The sequence below is a fragment of the Megalobrama amblycephala genome, linkage group LG24 (genome assembly GCF_018812025.1).
Source record: "Megalobrama amblycephala isolate DHTTF-2021 linkage group LG24, ASM1881202v1, whole genome shotgun sequence".
Lineage (NCBI taxonomy): Eukaryota > Metazoa > Chordata > Actinopteri > Cypriniformes > Xenocyprididae > Megalobrama > Megalobrama amblycephala.
The window spans coordinates 24,582,202-24,598,545 of NC_063067.1; the positions used below are offsets into that span (position 1 = coordinate 24,582,202).

General features: G+C 36.3%; 1 long non-coding RNA gene and 1 pseudogene across 1 annotated transcript; one reads left to right on the forward strand and one right to left on the reverse strand.

Moving 5' to 3' along the window:
* Nucleotides 1-16,344, reverse strand: part of LOC125260502 — a 175,620-nt pseudogene that overhangs the window by 54,636 nt on the left and 104,640 nt on the right.
* Nucleotides 2,235-3,269, forward strand: LOC125260513. Its single transcript, XR_007183057.1, has 3 exons — nucleotides 2,235-2,286; nucleotides 2,753-2,820; nucleotides 3,159-3,269. It is a non-coding gene; the product is annotated as an uncharacterized LOC125260513 (long non-coding RNA).

Consider the following 16,344-nt stretch of genomic DNA (forward strand, 5'->3'; position numbering starts at 1 on the left):
ACAGTACATCCCCGTCCGGTGAGGTGTGTACTCGCGCCATAACGGAACTTCAACAGGAGTGCCGGAGGGGGTTCTGAAGGTGTAAGGAGTGATGGTGTTGGTAAGGTATTACAATTAAGGTTTTGATGAAAACATTCCAGGATTCCAGGATTATTCTCCTTATAATGGACTTCAATGGCCTCCAAACGGTTGACGGTCAAAATTACAGTTTCAGTGCAGCTTCAAAGGGCTTTAAACAATACCAGATGAGGAATAAGGGTCTTATCTAGCGAAACGATCTGTCATTTTCGAAAAAAATGTAAATGTATATGCTTTATATAAACAAATGATCGCCTTCCAAGTGGTTCTGCCAAAACCGCATTTTTGTATTCTTCAAAAAGCTTCACCTTCCCTATTCTACTTACGGAAAAAATTGAACTGGTGCTGCGTTTGTTTTGTAAGTAGAATAGGGAAGGCGTGGGACATACAGCGTAAGCTTTTTGAAGAATACGAAAGTGTGGTTTAGGCGGACCCTTGTGAAAAAGAAGTGCACTTAATTGTATTGAAAGTGTACTTTGTGTGTACTTAGTATACTTTTTAAAAAGTGCACTTGCAGATAATACAATATAATTAAAATGAAAGGCCACTTAAGTGTACTTAAATAGAATATACTTTAATGACAATATTTATTATCATGCTTAAGTGCACTTTTTAAAAATGCACTTTGTAATAATGTCAAATTAAGTTGTACTTAAAGAAAGTACACTTTAATGAAAATATTTATTAACACTCTTAAGTGCACTTTTTAAAAATGCCCTTTGTAATAATGTCAAATTAAGTTGTACTTAAAGAAAGTACACTTAAATGACAATATTTACTAACACGCTTGAGTGCACTTTTTAAAAATACACTTTGTAATAATGTCTAATTAAGTTGTACTTAAATAAAGTACACTTTAATGACAATATTTATTATCATGCTTAAGTGCACTTTTTAAAAATGCCCTTTGTAATAATGTCAAATTAAGCTGTACTTAAAGAAAGTACACTTAAATGACAATATTTACTAACACGCTTGAGTGCACTTTTTAAAAATACACTTTGTAATAATGACTTATTAATTGTACTTACAGAAAGTAAACTTTAATGACAATGTTTATTAACACACTTGAGTGCACTTTTTAAAAATGCACTTTGTAATAATGACTTATTAAGTTGTACTTAAAAAAAAGTACACTTTAATAGCAATATTTATTAACACGCTTAAGTGCAGTTTTTAAAAATGCACTTTGTAATAATGACTTAAGTTGTACTTAAAGAAAGTACACTTAAATGACAATATTTATTAACACTTTTTTAAAAATTGCACTTTGTAATAATGACTTATTAAGTTGTACTTGAAGAAAGTACACTTTCATGACAATATTTCTAAACATGCTTAAGAGCACTTTTTAAAAATGCACTTAATTTTTACCTAATTATGACTTTATAGTGTTTTAAATAAGTAAACTTATTCTGATGTATTGACTTATATATTAAAGCACATGAAAAATAATTTATTTTAATTTCAACTTAAGTGTGTTGTCCAAGATGACATTTGTTAATGTATTTTAAATGTGCTTAGTCTTTAATAAATACTGTGCCCATTAATACACTTGAAATTTATTTTTCTGAATTTCAAAACACTTGCTTATACAGTGTATAATCCTGTACAACTTATTGTTGAAATTTTTATCACCAGCTCCTGCTCTAAACTCGACTAGTGTCAGTTTTCTACATAATATTTGACATAAAATGTTTTTTTTTTTTTTTTTTTTTTTTTTTTTAACGGAGTGCTGTATTTGTGATACTTAATGCAACAGTGCTGTACTTTAGATATCTGTATAATACTTATAATATCATTGTTGTTCTAAGTTGATTAAACCTATTTAATTGCAAGCAAAAGTTTAACAGATCTAAAAAATAATTTGAATTCATATTCAGTTAAAATACATTTAATTTTAATCAGACTAAACTATAAAATAATTGAATTTCAGTTAGGTGAATGAGTCAAGTTCTGTAAACTTACAGTCTAACTACAACAATGAATTAGAAAAACTTCCAACTTGAACAAATTTAATCATGCGCATGCGCCACAATACTACGTCATGACGGCGCATTACTTCACCAGAGTTTGAAAAATGCACCTTCAGCCATCTTTCTGTGATCGCGATGCGCGAGGCAACTTTGCTGATCAAAGAAGAAAACAAAGGAGCACACGTTTGGATGACTACAGATGAGACGTTATGTATTACAAATAAAGAAGCAAGTAAGTATCTTGATATATGCTCTCTTTATTTTTATTTTTTCACCGGAACATAGCAGTTCTTATGAGTGTAACTTATTTAGTTTAATCGCAACATGGAGGTGAATTAATCATGTTTCCTGTAATTTATTTATGATTGCATTATAATAATTTCTTATACAATATGAACGTGGTCGCGTGTGTGGGCGTGTTCAAAGAATTTGGCTGCTGAAAATATATTTTAATTGAACTCTGACTTTTTAAATCATTTTAAATGACTTTAAGTTAAATTTGCAGAACTAAATTCAAAGATCTGATCTTGTAACATTTAAAGACAATTATATACATTTAATCGCTATTATAACCACCAGTAATGCTTATAATCTATTTTTCTTTTTGCATTTGAAAAGTTAGTTGTTCAATTACTGTTTGTGTTTGTAATATGTAATATTTTTGTGCTTATCTGTTGTTTTATATATTCATTTTGTAGGATCAGTACAGATTTGTTATTGGAGATACAGTGCAAGCTGTGTGGAATCAAAGACCTGTATTGATGAGGTGATGTTCCATGTTTTTCCATTAATTCAGCCACCCTGATCACACACTACAAGCTAAAACACTGCCATCAACTGTCCTTATAGCTTTTAAATGCTTTGAATCTTTTCTGTTTGCAAGTAATAAATTCTCACCTGTGCACTTACAAATCCCCATCTAATCATTATATATTTATATTTACATATAATGATATTATTATATAATTATTTTCAAAAGCAAAACCCCTCAATTTGCTTGGGCCTTGGGTTATTTATCTATATTTGTGTAATTGATAATGTTATGTTTAATTCCTTGTAAAGTAGGAATAAAAATGTTTATAAAAATGTTCTCTATGTTTAAAGGCCAGTGTCAGTGAAGATGGTGTGGTCACTGGAATCCTGGTGTTTGTGGGAAATGTGAAGGAGCTTCTCCCAGGATTCTACTACAGTGTTGTCCTGATGACTGAGGTAATTCATCTTGGGTGATGCAGTTGCGGTCAAAAGTTTACTTACACCTTGCAGAATAAACTGCTTCATCAGGGAAGTACTAAATAAAGAAACAAATACAATGCTAATTTGTATGATTGTTTGTTTTATAATAAAGTTATGATTATGTAAATTTTAGAATTACATAATCATATTTCTACTCTAAATTGTTTTTTGAAATATAAACATTTAAATTGTAGCTGTCATAAATTATGTATTCAAACATTAAATACATAAATTAATTATAAAAAAAAAATATTTAAAATAAAATTATAATGAATATGTAACGTGGTGCATATAATTAGCAGAATGCTCCTCTCTATAGCTGACTAATGAGTTTATGCTGAATATGATTTTTCTGAAGTAAATGTGATGTTACGTGACATTGTTTACAAGCTGTTTCATTGACGTCTTTCCGCGCGTTGAAACACTGATTGAGTGATTAAATGTGACAAGTTATGGGTCAGTTGTACTGTATGTTGTAACACACCTTCAGATGTTCATTCATATTTATTTCACACTGTAACTGGTATTAAAGCGGAGGAAATTATCAGTACACAGTAAACATCTTGGCCACAGGCTTCAATCACTATCAGCAACTCTTTGCCTTTAGGGAATACCAAATGGGTTTTTATTATTTTCAAACCTAAAAAAGTGGATATAAACTTTGGAGCTCTGTATATATATCTATATCTATTGATTTCATTCGATTGAACCAATTATAATAATGGACTGACTCTTACTTCTTTTTTGTTTTTTTTTTCCTCCAGGTATTTATTTTTTTTACTTTTACTTTTTTTTTACATTTATGCATACTGTGTAGAGGTGGTGCGCAGCTTCATGGACATTTAAGGTTTTCTGCCGATGAAGAGCTTCTGGGACATTGACATAAACAACACTTTTTCATACAACTTAAAAAAAGGTGGTGACAGACAATTTTGGTTTTCTTGTTTTTGTGCCTTTGGAATTCATTGTTTTTTTGTTTTGTTTTTTTCAAAATTACATTCACTGTAATGCTGGAGTAAGATTTTAGAAGAAACCTTTTTGTCCTGTTTAATGTTTGTGCTAGTAAGGGTTGCAGAGCTTATAAGTAACAAGGTTTACAAAAGGTAACACTTTACAAAAGGTCTCGCTTGTTAACATCAATTAATATATTAGATAACATTATCTAACTATGTGCATTGACTTTTTTTTACAGTATTTATCAATATTTGTTAACATTAGGCAATAAATTTTTTTTTTCTCAAGTTAATAAAATGTATAGTTATTGTTCATGTTAGTTTACAGTGCATTATCTATTAGCATATGCAACTTTTGATTTTAATAATGCATACGTAATATTAACTAGGATTTATAAATGCTTAAAGTATTTTTCATTCATAGTTCATGTTAACTAAAGTAGTTAACTAATAGAAAATTATTGTACAGTGTTACCCAAAGTTTTGAATCTTCTCTTTACATTTTGTTTGTATTAATTCATGGGTGTTATCTTATTTATCATCTTATACAGAATGATTTTATCTGAAAATGTAAAAATGCAGAAAGATTGTGATGGTAGGTTTAGGTACCTTTGTATGTGATGGAGAAAATTATAGTGCATTGTAGTGATTTTTACTCCATTCACCTGTGACGTAGTGATTTTTGATCATGTGTCACTTAAGGTGTGGTTATGAGTGTATCAGATTACCCCTCCCCCCTTTGTAATACGGGGCACCAGTTAAGAATACTATCTTAACAATTTAAGAACATTCCAAAGGAGCTGTTCAATAATTCAGAATTAATATAAAATGGAGGGAGTCGGTCAACTGATTTATCTGAAGGATTTGTGAGTCTGGCCAACTAGTAGAATCTTTGATCATCAACACAAGGAAGACACAGTTATAATAAAATCAATGAAATTTATTAACAATAAACATGCAAGAGTAAATACCACAACAATTAATAATGAAATAATGAATATGCACTTCTAAGAGATAGTAAAATATTAATCAAAGGAGAATACTGAATTAAATCGAAGAAACAAATAAATGAAGTGAACACAGAATGGATAAATGCAATGCTGTTGAACTGAATGTAGGATGGAAGAGAATCGTATGGGAATGCTTATGGGAGCCACCTAATGGCTCTGGTAAAATGGTGATAAATAATTGCTTATTTATCATTCAACAAATAATATCCCTATTATTTGTAACAAACTGACCTCAAATAACTGTTATCTAAACAGGTTAGAAAAACATATGCTGCATGTATAAACTAATGCCAAGGTCTCTAGAAAAGAGGTTTGGTAAGTTTATATTTACGTTCCACACAGTCGGGTGATCAATCCGGTAGCAGAGACGTCTTCCACTGATGATGCAGGCTGCATGCAGTGGGAGGGCGCAGAGTTGCGATCCAGTAGTCGTGCCACGCTGGGCTGGAGGATGCTGAACTTCAGTTGCGCCAAGAGGGTCCTTTAGGTTGGACTGGGCAGCTGGGTCAGATGAATCTTCACAGGTTCCTTTGCAGGCTGGCTGCGTCGCTGAGGAGCCGTGTGGTACAAGCAATGTCTGCCGATGCAGAGGTCCTTTGCGGACTGGGCTGCGCTGCTGTAGGAGCCGTAAGGGTCAGATGAAGTCCCTCAACGCTGGGGCCCTTTTTGCAGCCAGAGTGCAGCTGAAAGCAATGTAGATGGTTTTGCTCGCGAAAGCTTCACCTTAACCGTCTTGGAGTCTCTTTCCTCGTCAGGTCAGAAACTCAGGACGTGGAGTGTCTGTTAATGTCTCCTTCCCCGTCGAGCTGGAAACGCAGAACAAGGGTGTGTCTACCCGGGGGACATATTTATCCCTTTCTGATGAGGAGGAGATTGAAATGTGGCGCCTTGCCGGTCCTGGAGTGTGATTGGCTACTGTTATCTGAAGCAGCCCCGGTGTTGCCCACCCTAGTGTGGAACTCATTTGCATAGCATAAAGTACAGTGTTAAAATAGTGTCTTTAACATTTTACCCATGCATTATTTCTTTACCAAACCTCTTTCAAATTATTAAAGGCATCGTAGGGAACAGATAGACACCAAACACGATATGAAATGGTTAAATCATCATCCATGCATTTGTTTATCTGTTAACAGGTCTGTCCCATGACCTGTTGTTTTAGCAGTCAGTAACCATTAACATAAACTGTACTTTGCATGAAGATGGAGTGGATGTGATGCAGTTTAGATCAAATTAAGGCCTCCAAACATAGGTATGAATGGATTTAGATAGATCTCTGTGATCTCTCTTTATTTCAGTCTCTGCTGCTCCATCCAGGAGGTCCTGAAGGAATTTTTATGGCAGTCCTTGCCTAAACCTTAGTAATCAGTTTAATGGTTAGAGTCAATGTGTCGTCCAATGAGAAGTCTTCTCCTTGGTTTTGGTGGGTGCAGAAGGTCCCCCTTCCTGTTCTGGAAGAGGTGTCTGGTAGTTGTCCCAACATCTTATCTGATGTTGCTGAACATTTATTAATGTTCATTCACCAAAGATCCAATCACGGTGTGGCACATCTTCCTACACACAAGCAGTTAGAGAGGGGCCCTGTCGTAAACTGGTCCCTGGAATGCCATCTTGACTGGTGTTCACAACAGCATATAAGCCTCACTGTCCTCCAGACTCTTTCTAAATGAGAGTTAAAGTGTTGTAATTGTTTGTGATTGTGTATAGTGTTTCTTGGGTTTTTCTTGTGCATCAACAAAAAGGTTTTTGTGCATTTGTTTTAGAGATTATTTTGTCAGTAAATGTAGAGGGTTTCAATTTGCATTTGTGTTGATTGTAATATTTTGAAATATACTAAATTGTAACTTCATTATTATATGTACAAAAAATGTAATTACAAATGTATTAAATTATATAATAGTGTACATGTAAATTACATTAAAGTATATTTAAGTTCGCATTAATTGCTTGTCAGTACATTCGGAAGTATACTTTTACCATATTTTGAAGTACATAAAAAAATTGTATTAAAGTCCTACTTAAGTGCTTTAAAAAAATCACTCAGAAGTTCAACTTATTGCATTTAATATGAACTTAATCTGTGATATATTTGAAATTAATTACAAATAGAATGCACTTAAGCGGCTGAAAACATTTCATTTAATTCACACTTAAGTGTATTGATAACTGATATTAAAATATATTTTAGTTCACATTAATTGCTTGTTAGTACATTGGGCAGTGCACTTTAACTATATTTTAAAGGTACTAGAAGCAATTACGAAGGTTGTCATAAAGTTGTATTAAAGTACCACTTAAGTTGTTCAAAAAAATCACTCAAAAGTTCAACTTATTGCATTTAATATTAACTTAATCTGTGATATACTTGAAATTGATTACAAATAGATTGCACTTAAGCGGATGAAACATTACATTTAATTCACACTTAAGTGTATTGATATCTGATATTAAAATATATTTTAGTTCACATTAATTGCTTGTTAGTGCATTGGGCAGTGCACTTCAACTATATTTTAAAGGTACTAGAAGCAATTACGAAGGTTGTCAAAGTTGTATTAAAGTACCACTTAAGTTGTTCAAAAAAATCACTCTTAAGTTCAACTTATTGCATTTAATATGAACTTAATATGTGATATATTTGAAATTAAGTACAGATATAATGCACTTAAGCGATGAAAACATTACATTTAATTCACACTTAAGTGTGTACTTTTAAAGTATATTATTTTTGCAATAAGTACACTTTATAAAAGTATACTAAAGTGCACTTTTTTTTCACAAGGGGAGCCACTTGGAAGGCAATCATATGTTTATATACAGCATATACATTTACATTTTTTTCGAAAATGACAGATCGTTTCACTAGATAAGACCCTTAGTCCTCGTCTGGTATTGTTTAAAGCCCTTTGAAGCTGCACTGAAACTGTAATTTTGACCTTCAACCATCTGGAGTACATTGAAGTCCACTATAAGGAGAAAAAATCCTGGAATGTTTTCATCAAAAACCTTAATTTCTTTTCAACTGAAGAAAGAAGGACATGGACATCTTGGATGACATGGGGGTGAGTAAATTATCAGGAAAATTTTATTTGAAAGCGAACTAATCCTTTAAGGGACCTGTTTTGATCCCTTAATTTTTTTTAGGGCTAAATGATTATTAAGGACTTTGTTGCAATGCATAACAGATCTTAAGGGAACACTTAAGCAATTAAGGGAAATATTTGGTGACAGCCTTAAGGATTTTTTTTCTTGCAACTCATGTCAGGGTACCCTTAACCTTATAACTAAGTGTTTTCTTAACTTAAGGGCTTTCATGCAACCGAGCCCAGACTAGCACTCCTCAAATTCATCTGAGAGATCCACATTTACTGCCTGAGAAATGTCGTCTTTTTTAATCAATAATTACAATTAGAATAATAAGAGACTATATAGAGCTGATACCAATCCATTGAAATCACTAACAATAAAATTCATCTTTACACTGCAGAGGTGGAACAGAAGTTGCATCTGAATTAGTACAATTACAAATGCATAAATAATGTTGAGAATAATGTTTTAAAAATACAATTTTGTTTATTGAACATTTGTAAAAAAAAAATAATAATAATAAAAAAATAAAAAATCAATATCACGTTTGCAATTGTGCTCATATTTGTGAAAACAGACCTCTTTATTGTGATATTGCTTAATTACAGTGGGTACGGAAAGTATTCAGACCCCCTTAAATTTTTCACTCTTTGTTATATTGCAGCCATTTGCTAAAATCATTTAAGTTCATTTTTCCCCCTCATTAATGTACACACAGCACTCTATATTGACAGAAAAACACAGAATTGTTGACATTTTTGCAGATTTATTAAAAAAGGAAAACTGAAATATCACATGGTCCTAAGTATTCAGACCCTTTGCTGTGACACTCATATATTTAACTCAGGTGCTGTCCACTTATTCTGATGATCCTTGAGATGGTTCTACACCTTCATTTGAGTCCAGCTGTGTTTGATTATACTGATTGAACTTGATTAGGAAAGCCACACACCTGTCTATATAAGACCTTACAGCTCACAGTGCATGTCAGAGCAAATGAGAATCATGAGGTCAAAGGAACTGCCTGAAGATCTCAGAGACAGAACTGTGGCAAGGCACAGATCTGGCCAAGGTTACAAAAAAAATTCTGCTGCACTTAAGGTTCCTAAGAGCACAGTGGCCTCCATAATCCTTAAATGGAAGACGTTTACGAAGACGATGGAAGACGACCAGAACCAGAACCCTTCCTAGAGCTGGCCGTCCAGCCAAACTGAGCTATCGGGGGAGAAGAGCCTTGGTGAGAGAGGTAAAGAAGAACCCAAAGATCACTGTGGCTGAGCTCCAGAGATGCAGTCGGGAGATGGGAGAAAGTTGTAGAAAGTCAACCATCACTGCAGCCCTCCACCAGTCGGGGCTTTATGGCAGAGTGACCCGACGGAAGCCTTTCCTCAGTGCAAGACACATGAAAGCACGCATGGAGTTTGCCAAGATGGTGAGAAATAAGATTCTCTGGTCTGATGAGACCAAGGTAGAACTTTTTGGCCTTAATTCTAAGCGGTATGTGTGGAGAAAACCAGGCACTGCTCATCACCTGTCCAATACAGTCCCAACAGTGAAGCATGGTGGTGGCAGCATCATGCTGTGGAGGTGTTTTTCAGCTGCAGGGACAGGATGACTGGTTGCAATCGAGGGAAAGATGAATGCGGCCAAGTACAGGGATATCCTGGATGAAAACCTTCTCCAGAGTGCTCAGGACCTCAGACTGGGCCGAAGGTTTACCTTCCAACAAGACGATGACACTAAGCACACAGCTAAAATTACGAAGGAGTGGCTTCACAACAACTCCATGACTGTTCTTGAATGGCCCAGCCAGAGCCCTGACTTAAACCCAATTGAGCATCTCTGGAGAGACCTAAAAATGGCTTTCCACCAACGTTTACCATCCAACCTGACAGAAATGGAGAGGGTCTGCAAGGAGGAATGGCAGAGGATTCCAAAATCCAGGTGTGAAAAACTTGTTGCATCTTTCCCAAAAAGACTCATGGCTGTATTAGATCAAAAGGGTGTTTCTACTAAATACTGAGCAAAGGGTCTGAATACTTAGGACCATGTGATATTTCAGTTTTTCTTTTTTAATAAATCTGCAAAAATGTCAACAATTCTGTGTTTTTCTGTCAATATGGGGTGCTTTGTGTACATTAATGAGGAAAAAAAAAAAGAACTTAAATGATTTTAGCAAATGGCTGCAATATAACAAAGAGTGAAAAATTTAAGGGGGTCTGAATACTTTCCGTACCCACTGTATATCATATGTTATAATATAAATATCAAGATGTTATACAAGTACTTTTTTTGCTATCACATCTTGAATTTTGTGGGCATTTTTATTAATTTTGGTGACATTTTTTGACAATTCCTTGTTGATTTCTGACCCGGCACAACATTAACAAAATTAATGAAATTATAAATAAGTTACTGATTGCATTTGAAGCACTAAGTTTTACATCCAATCAAATGAATGATGTTAACAAAGAAATCAGACAACAGCAATTTAGTGATATCCCCTTCAGGTGTTGTCTTGACCGGCCTTGAAATAAAATCCAGAGTCCTTTTAGTTTGAGACCAAGACAAGACAGAGACCTTCAAAGACTGGTCTTAAGACCAGTCTTGAGTACTACAGCACTAGCTGCGTATAAGTACACGCTAACTCAAAAAAAATTAATCGTAGACCGCTCACGCCCATACTGATAAATGCCAAGTTTTGCATGGAAAAGGCCGTACGCACCGTTTTCTGTCATATGTTCGTTTCATAAATGAGGCCCAATGTGTGCCATTTCATCAGATTTGTAAGTTAAATAATTTATTAAACTATGCCAACACAGGAGAATACGTCAATATCTTTGAAATATGTGAACTGTTCATCATGATTTCAAAATAAATGTTTAAGCTCTGAGTTAAGTTTGCATGTTTTAATGTCCACATTATATTGTTCAAGAAATTACAGTGGCTTTAGCATTTCTGTCATAAAGAAGTTGCCAAATATTAAAGATTAAGTTAAAATTTAAAATAATGGTGTTTGGCCAATATCAAATAGAGATTTGATCTGATTTGATCAACAACAATCATTAGGCCACTGGCGCCCTCTCCAGGCATTTGTAATAATACATGATATAATTGTTTATACAATGTATATTATATTATGTATTTTAAAAGTGTTGTTATATCAAACAATATGATTACTTGCTTTTGATCCAGATATTATTGCCCCATTGTTATTATATATGTATTTTAAGTCATGTTAAAGGCCATTGTTTGCTTAGGTCTGTTTTTATTATCATAAAAAAATATTCAATTACTTGATTAATTGTGAAAATCAACCGATTACTTGATCACCAAAATAATTGTTAGTGACAGCCCTAAATGTATAGTTTGATTCACCTATTCCATTTTCTTACTTTATGAATAAATGAAATTATGAAATTCAGTGACACAGTTTTATGTGTGAGACACATATGATCTTACCTCAGTATCTCCAGTTTACAGTGAGGATTCTCCAGTACAGCAGAGACTATCTTGACTCCTGAGTCTCCTAGATTATTCCCAGACAGATTCAGATTTCTCAGGTGTGAGAGGTTGAATCTCAGAGCTAAAGCCAGAGCAGCACAACCTTCATCTGTGACACCACAATAATTCAACCTGTAGAGAACAATGACACACTCTTCACTCTCTCAGATCAACAGAGACTTCATTATCAAAGAGAAACCAATAACAAATTAAAACTGTATATCACAAAAATCTAGAAAAATTGTAACATGAGAGGTTAATTAAATGAATATTAACGAGTCATGACCCCCCTCTTTCAGCTCAAGTCTACCTCACAATCATCTTAAATGTGTGTGATCAGCTAGAGATAAAAAGAGCAGGAAAATGGGGGCCATGCCCCCAGAACTTCTTTTTTTTAAATATATATTTTATCACATTAAAAGACATATCTTAAATTGTAATAATACATACTATTGTCCTGCTGCATTTAATAATCATGATAATAATTAATATGTTATATAATATGATAAAAGTATTAATAGAATTGTTTCAGCACTGATTCTACTCTCATTTTGTGCTTTGAACCATTTGAACCCCTGCGTTCTCCTTTCCAAAGCGCTCCGGTGGCATCTGCCATTACTAAGCAACTATGAGCTGCACAGAACAGCGCCAGGGCTGGGTCTGGCTCCTCCAGGGGCAGAGCTTGCAAGTTCACCACTTGGTCCCTGAAGGGAGTGGTGGGAACTTTGGGCACATATCCAGGCAGAGGTCTCAAGATAACGTGAGAATTGCCTGGCCCGAATTCCAGGCACGCTTCATCAACTGAAAAAGGCTGCAGGTTCCTGACCCTCTTAACTGAAGCCAAAGCCGTCAGGAGCACAGTTTTCAATGACAAAAACTTGAGAGTTTGGAACTGAAAGCAAGGGTTCGAAGGGAGCCCTCTGCAGTGCAGATAAAACCACTGCGAGGTCCTAAGAGGGAACTTATTGAGGGCGAGGCGGATTAAGCCTCCTAGCTCCTCTCAGGAACCTGACGATCAGGTCGTGCTTCCCCAACGGCTTACCGTCAACAAGATCATGGTGAGCCGCAATAGCAGCCACATAGACCTTAAGGGTGGAAGGAGACAGCCTTCGTTCCAGCCCTTCTCGAAAAAAGGAGAGCACTAGGTGAGGTGGCTAGGTACCTAAGCCTTCAGCGACCCGTCCAGAACCCACACATGCAGGTTCCAAGATCGGGACATGGGTGCCAGAGGGTGCCAGGTCTCTGAGAAAGAAGGTCTTTCCTCAGAGGGATAGGCCAGGGAGGGAAATAACTTCAGTGGAACCTCATCAGCTGGAGGGACCAGCTCTATCAAGCCTTTTGCCAGAAGGGTCGCGATTTCCGCATGACAGGGGCATCCTTGCCTACCATGGTAGCAAAAACACCCCGAAATTGTAACCAAGAAGTTGTAACCAAGCTTCCAGAAACCGAGCCAATGGGGTCAGAGGAACTACAGGTGTACCCAACGTGGGGCAGCAAGGTGGAACAGACAGCCCTCAGCATGGGAGGCGTAGCATCCCTTAGCAGGAGTGGACTGAATACACTCATCTGATTCCAGAGACTGAGAGAGGGGGCGTGAGAAGGCAACGCATTCTCGGGCCAGCTCTGAGAGGAAACTGGCAAAGGAAGAGGGGATGAGAGCGGTGAGGAGACACGTCGCCTATTGTCATCCGCGGCTTCTTTGGACACGGAGGTAGAGGAAACAGCTCTTTTATTGAATATTTGGGTACCACTGGCTGTGGGGCCAAGGGTGGAAAACAAGAAATTCTCTCCCGGCCCCCCACAGGGGGAAGGAGAGGTCATGAGTAATATGATTAGTCTGGTGCAACTTCACATCCAACAAGGTGCATGGAATGGAAAATATGTAGTTTAGGAAAGAAAACCAGCAGCACTTGTGGCACGGAGGAGTCAAAAATATAAACAAAAAACTATGTAGCTGGAACTAAGTATCAACTTTATTTTGCCAATGTGTTTCGGCACACAGGCCTTCGTCAGGGCTAAAAAAAAAGGAAGGAGAAAAAAAAGGGGAAGGAGAGGTCCTGACACCCTCTCCCGAAGAGATGACTTCTCCATCTCCGGGTCGCCCGTCTCAGGAACGCTGCTTCTTAGCCTGACATTTGGCAGGCTGGACCACACATGTGGACATCACCTGACCCAAGGAGCACGCAGTGACCTTCGTCCCCCAGAGGGTGAGGTCGGTAGCAGTGCACGCCTCCTGAAGGACTCCTGGATCAGCACCACCCTCGTGCAACTACTACAGAAACTTGGCCTGATAGACCTGGAGTGTCGCCATAGCGCGCAGGGCAGAAGCGGTCTTGCCCACAAGAGTGGACGAGAACTTACAGGCCATGGACGGGAGCTTGGGATCACCACGCCAGGTGGAAGCGCTGTGGGGACACAATTGCAATGCAACTGATTGCTCCACTGGGGGGACCCCCGCATACCCCGTTGAAAACACTCGGTGACAAGCAGAGAGACGGGCTTGGCTCCGAAGCGAAAGCTTGAATGCGAGCTGCTCGTGCTGATCCTTATATACCCACACTGTGTGGGCAGAGTTCATGATGCAAATATCGCAGACCAAGGTACTCAGCGTACCATTGGCTTGTTTTGTTAACACTCGAAGGTGATTGGGCTCTCAAGGTGAGACCCCATTCGTCAATCTGTTCTGACGTAATGTCGAACGTGACCGACTGAAAGGGAACATTCATTTTTTACATCATATGAACAGACGTGATATAAAATTGATGAATGGTAATTTGACCATGTTTCAATAGATTTGCTTTTAATGAATGTAATAATAGGGTTTTTTTTATTTTACTTTATGAATTATTGAAATGGCATAAAAGATGAATTTGATCAATATAAATATGAATTAAATGAGATTCTTCTTTAGATATCAGAAATTAATATTCTTCATTTTGCTTATTTTTCTGCATCTCTTTCCATGATCATGTTTATTGTCAGTGTTTATTTGTCTGTGTACTAGTTTTTGATCTGTTAGTTTAGTTTTGTTGTGTATAAATCAGTCTCCAACAAAGGTGTCGTGTGATGCAGTGGCGAGGCCTGAAATATTAAAGTGAGTGGACTATTCTGTCCTCTGCATGTGTGGTGGGCAGCATATACAGATAGCTAAACATTTTAACATGATGAAGAGGCTTCATTGCTTTGTGTGCTTGACGCTATGAATCACTAACATATAGTTTTTCGAATGGTAGCTTAACCAAACCTATGGCAAACAGCGCCATCTAGTGGGGAGGAAGGATTATGTTAGATATGTCATGATACGGACATTAGTGAAATAGGGCCGACCTCAATAACTACTCTAAAATTACATCATTTTACAATACATGGGATAAAAATAATGACAATTAAGATTAGTGAAATGTAATTTATTGTCAGCCAACAGTTTCATGAAAACAACGAAATCCATTTAAAAATAAAATATGAAGAATAAACAAAGATAAATAATCATATGCGGAGCGTCAAAGTGTTTTACAGCATTGAGCAAATGTAGCCAATCACAGACATGTCTGTTGATTTCTTAAACGCAATTGCCAATCAGAGCTGTTTAAGTTAGAATCCACTCACTGCTCAAAGTCAGAGTTTTTGTCCAGTGCTGAGTTCTGCACGCTCGTAAATCCTCTCATTATAACAAAGTGTAGACATTATGTAAATACGAGATTTATTGAGCTGTGTGGACAGCTTCATGGATTATAATGGAACTTCATGAGATTGTATCATCGCGATGAACTAAGATGAGTGACAGCTTTTTAGTGATTATAAAGGGAACGCTCAAAAATTACATTCAGAATTTGAATAAATCTTTTGTTTTTCATGCTTAACCGGAAGTGACATCCGCTAAATTCATATATTTAAGCAATACTTATTGTCATTTATGTGTGATTTTTGGCCTTATTATTATTTTGTATCATTTGATTGGGTGGAGCAGCCGTCAAACTGAGTGGGTCAGTGTCACTGTAGAAGAGGAAAGTCAACTGCGCCATCTCCTGGACACTTTTTGACATTCAGGTTAACAAGCATCCAGGCCACCATAGTTATCATGCACTGATCACGCGAAGGAACAGCCAATCAAACCACCGCATTGTAGGGTGACTGTTCAAATAGAACCGTTAGTTTCGTTTTTGCTCAGTCAGAAAGAGATGGTTCGTGTGTTGTTTTTCTGCTGATTCCAGTTGTGTGCGTTAATGACCAAAAGTAAGTATTTATGCATCTTGTATAGTGTTGTTAATGTTGATTAAGATTATTTGTCGAGTTGTTTATAAAAGTAGACGGATGCGCGGAAGACCCGCGGTCTGCATTAGCGATCGTTTATGTAAACATTAAGCACTCTAAACCAAATATGTGTATGTAGAATGGTAATAATTCAAGTCATTAATGCGATTGTGAGATATTTCCGCCTAATTTAAAGAGTAGTTAATTCAGAAGTGTGGTTAATTTGTCAAACTTATACTTAATGTATACATA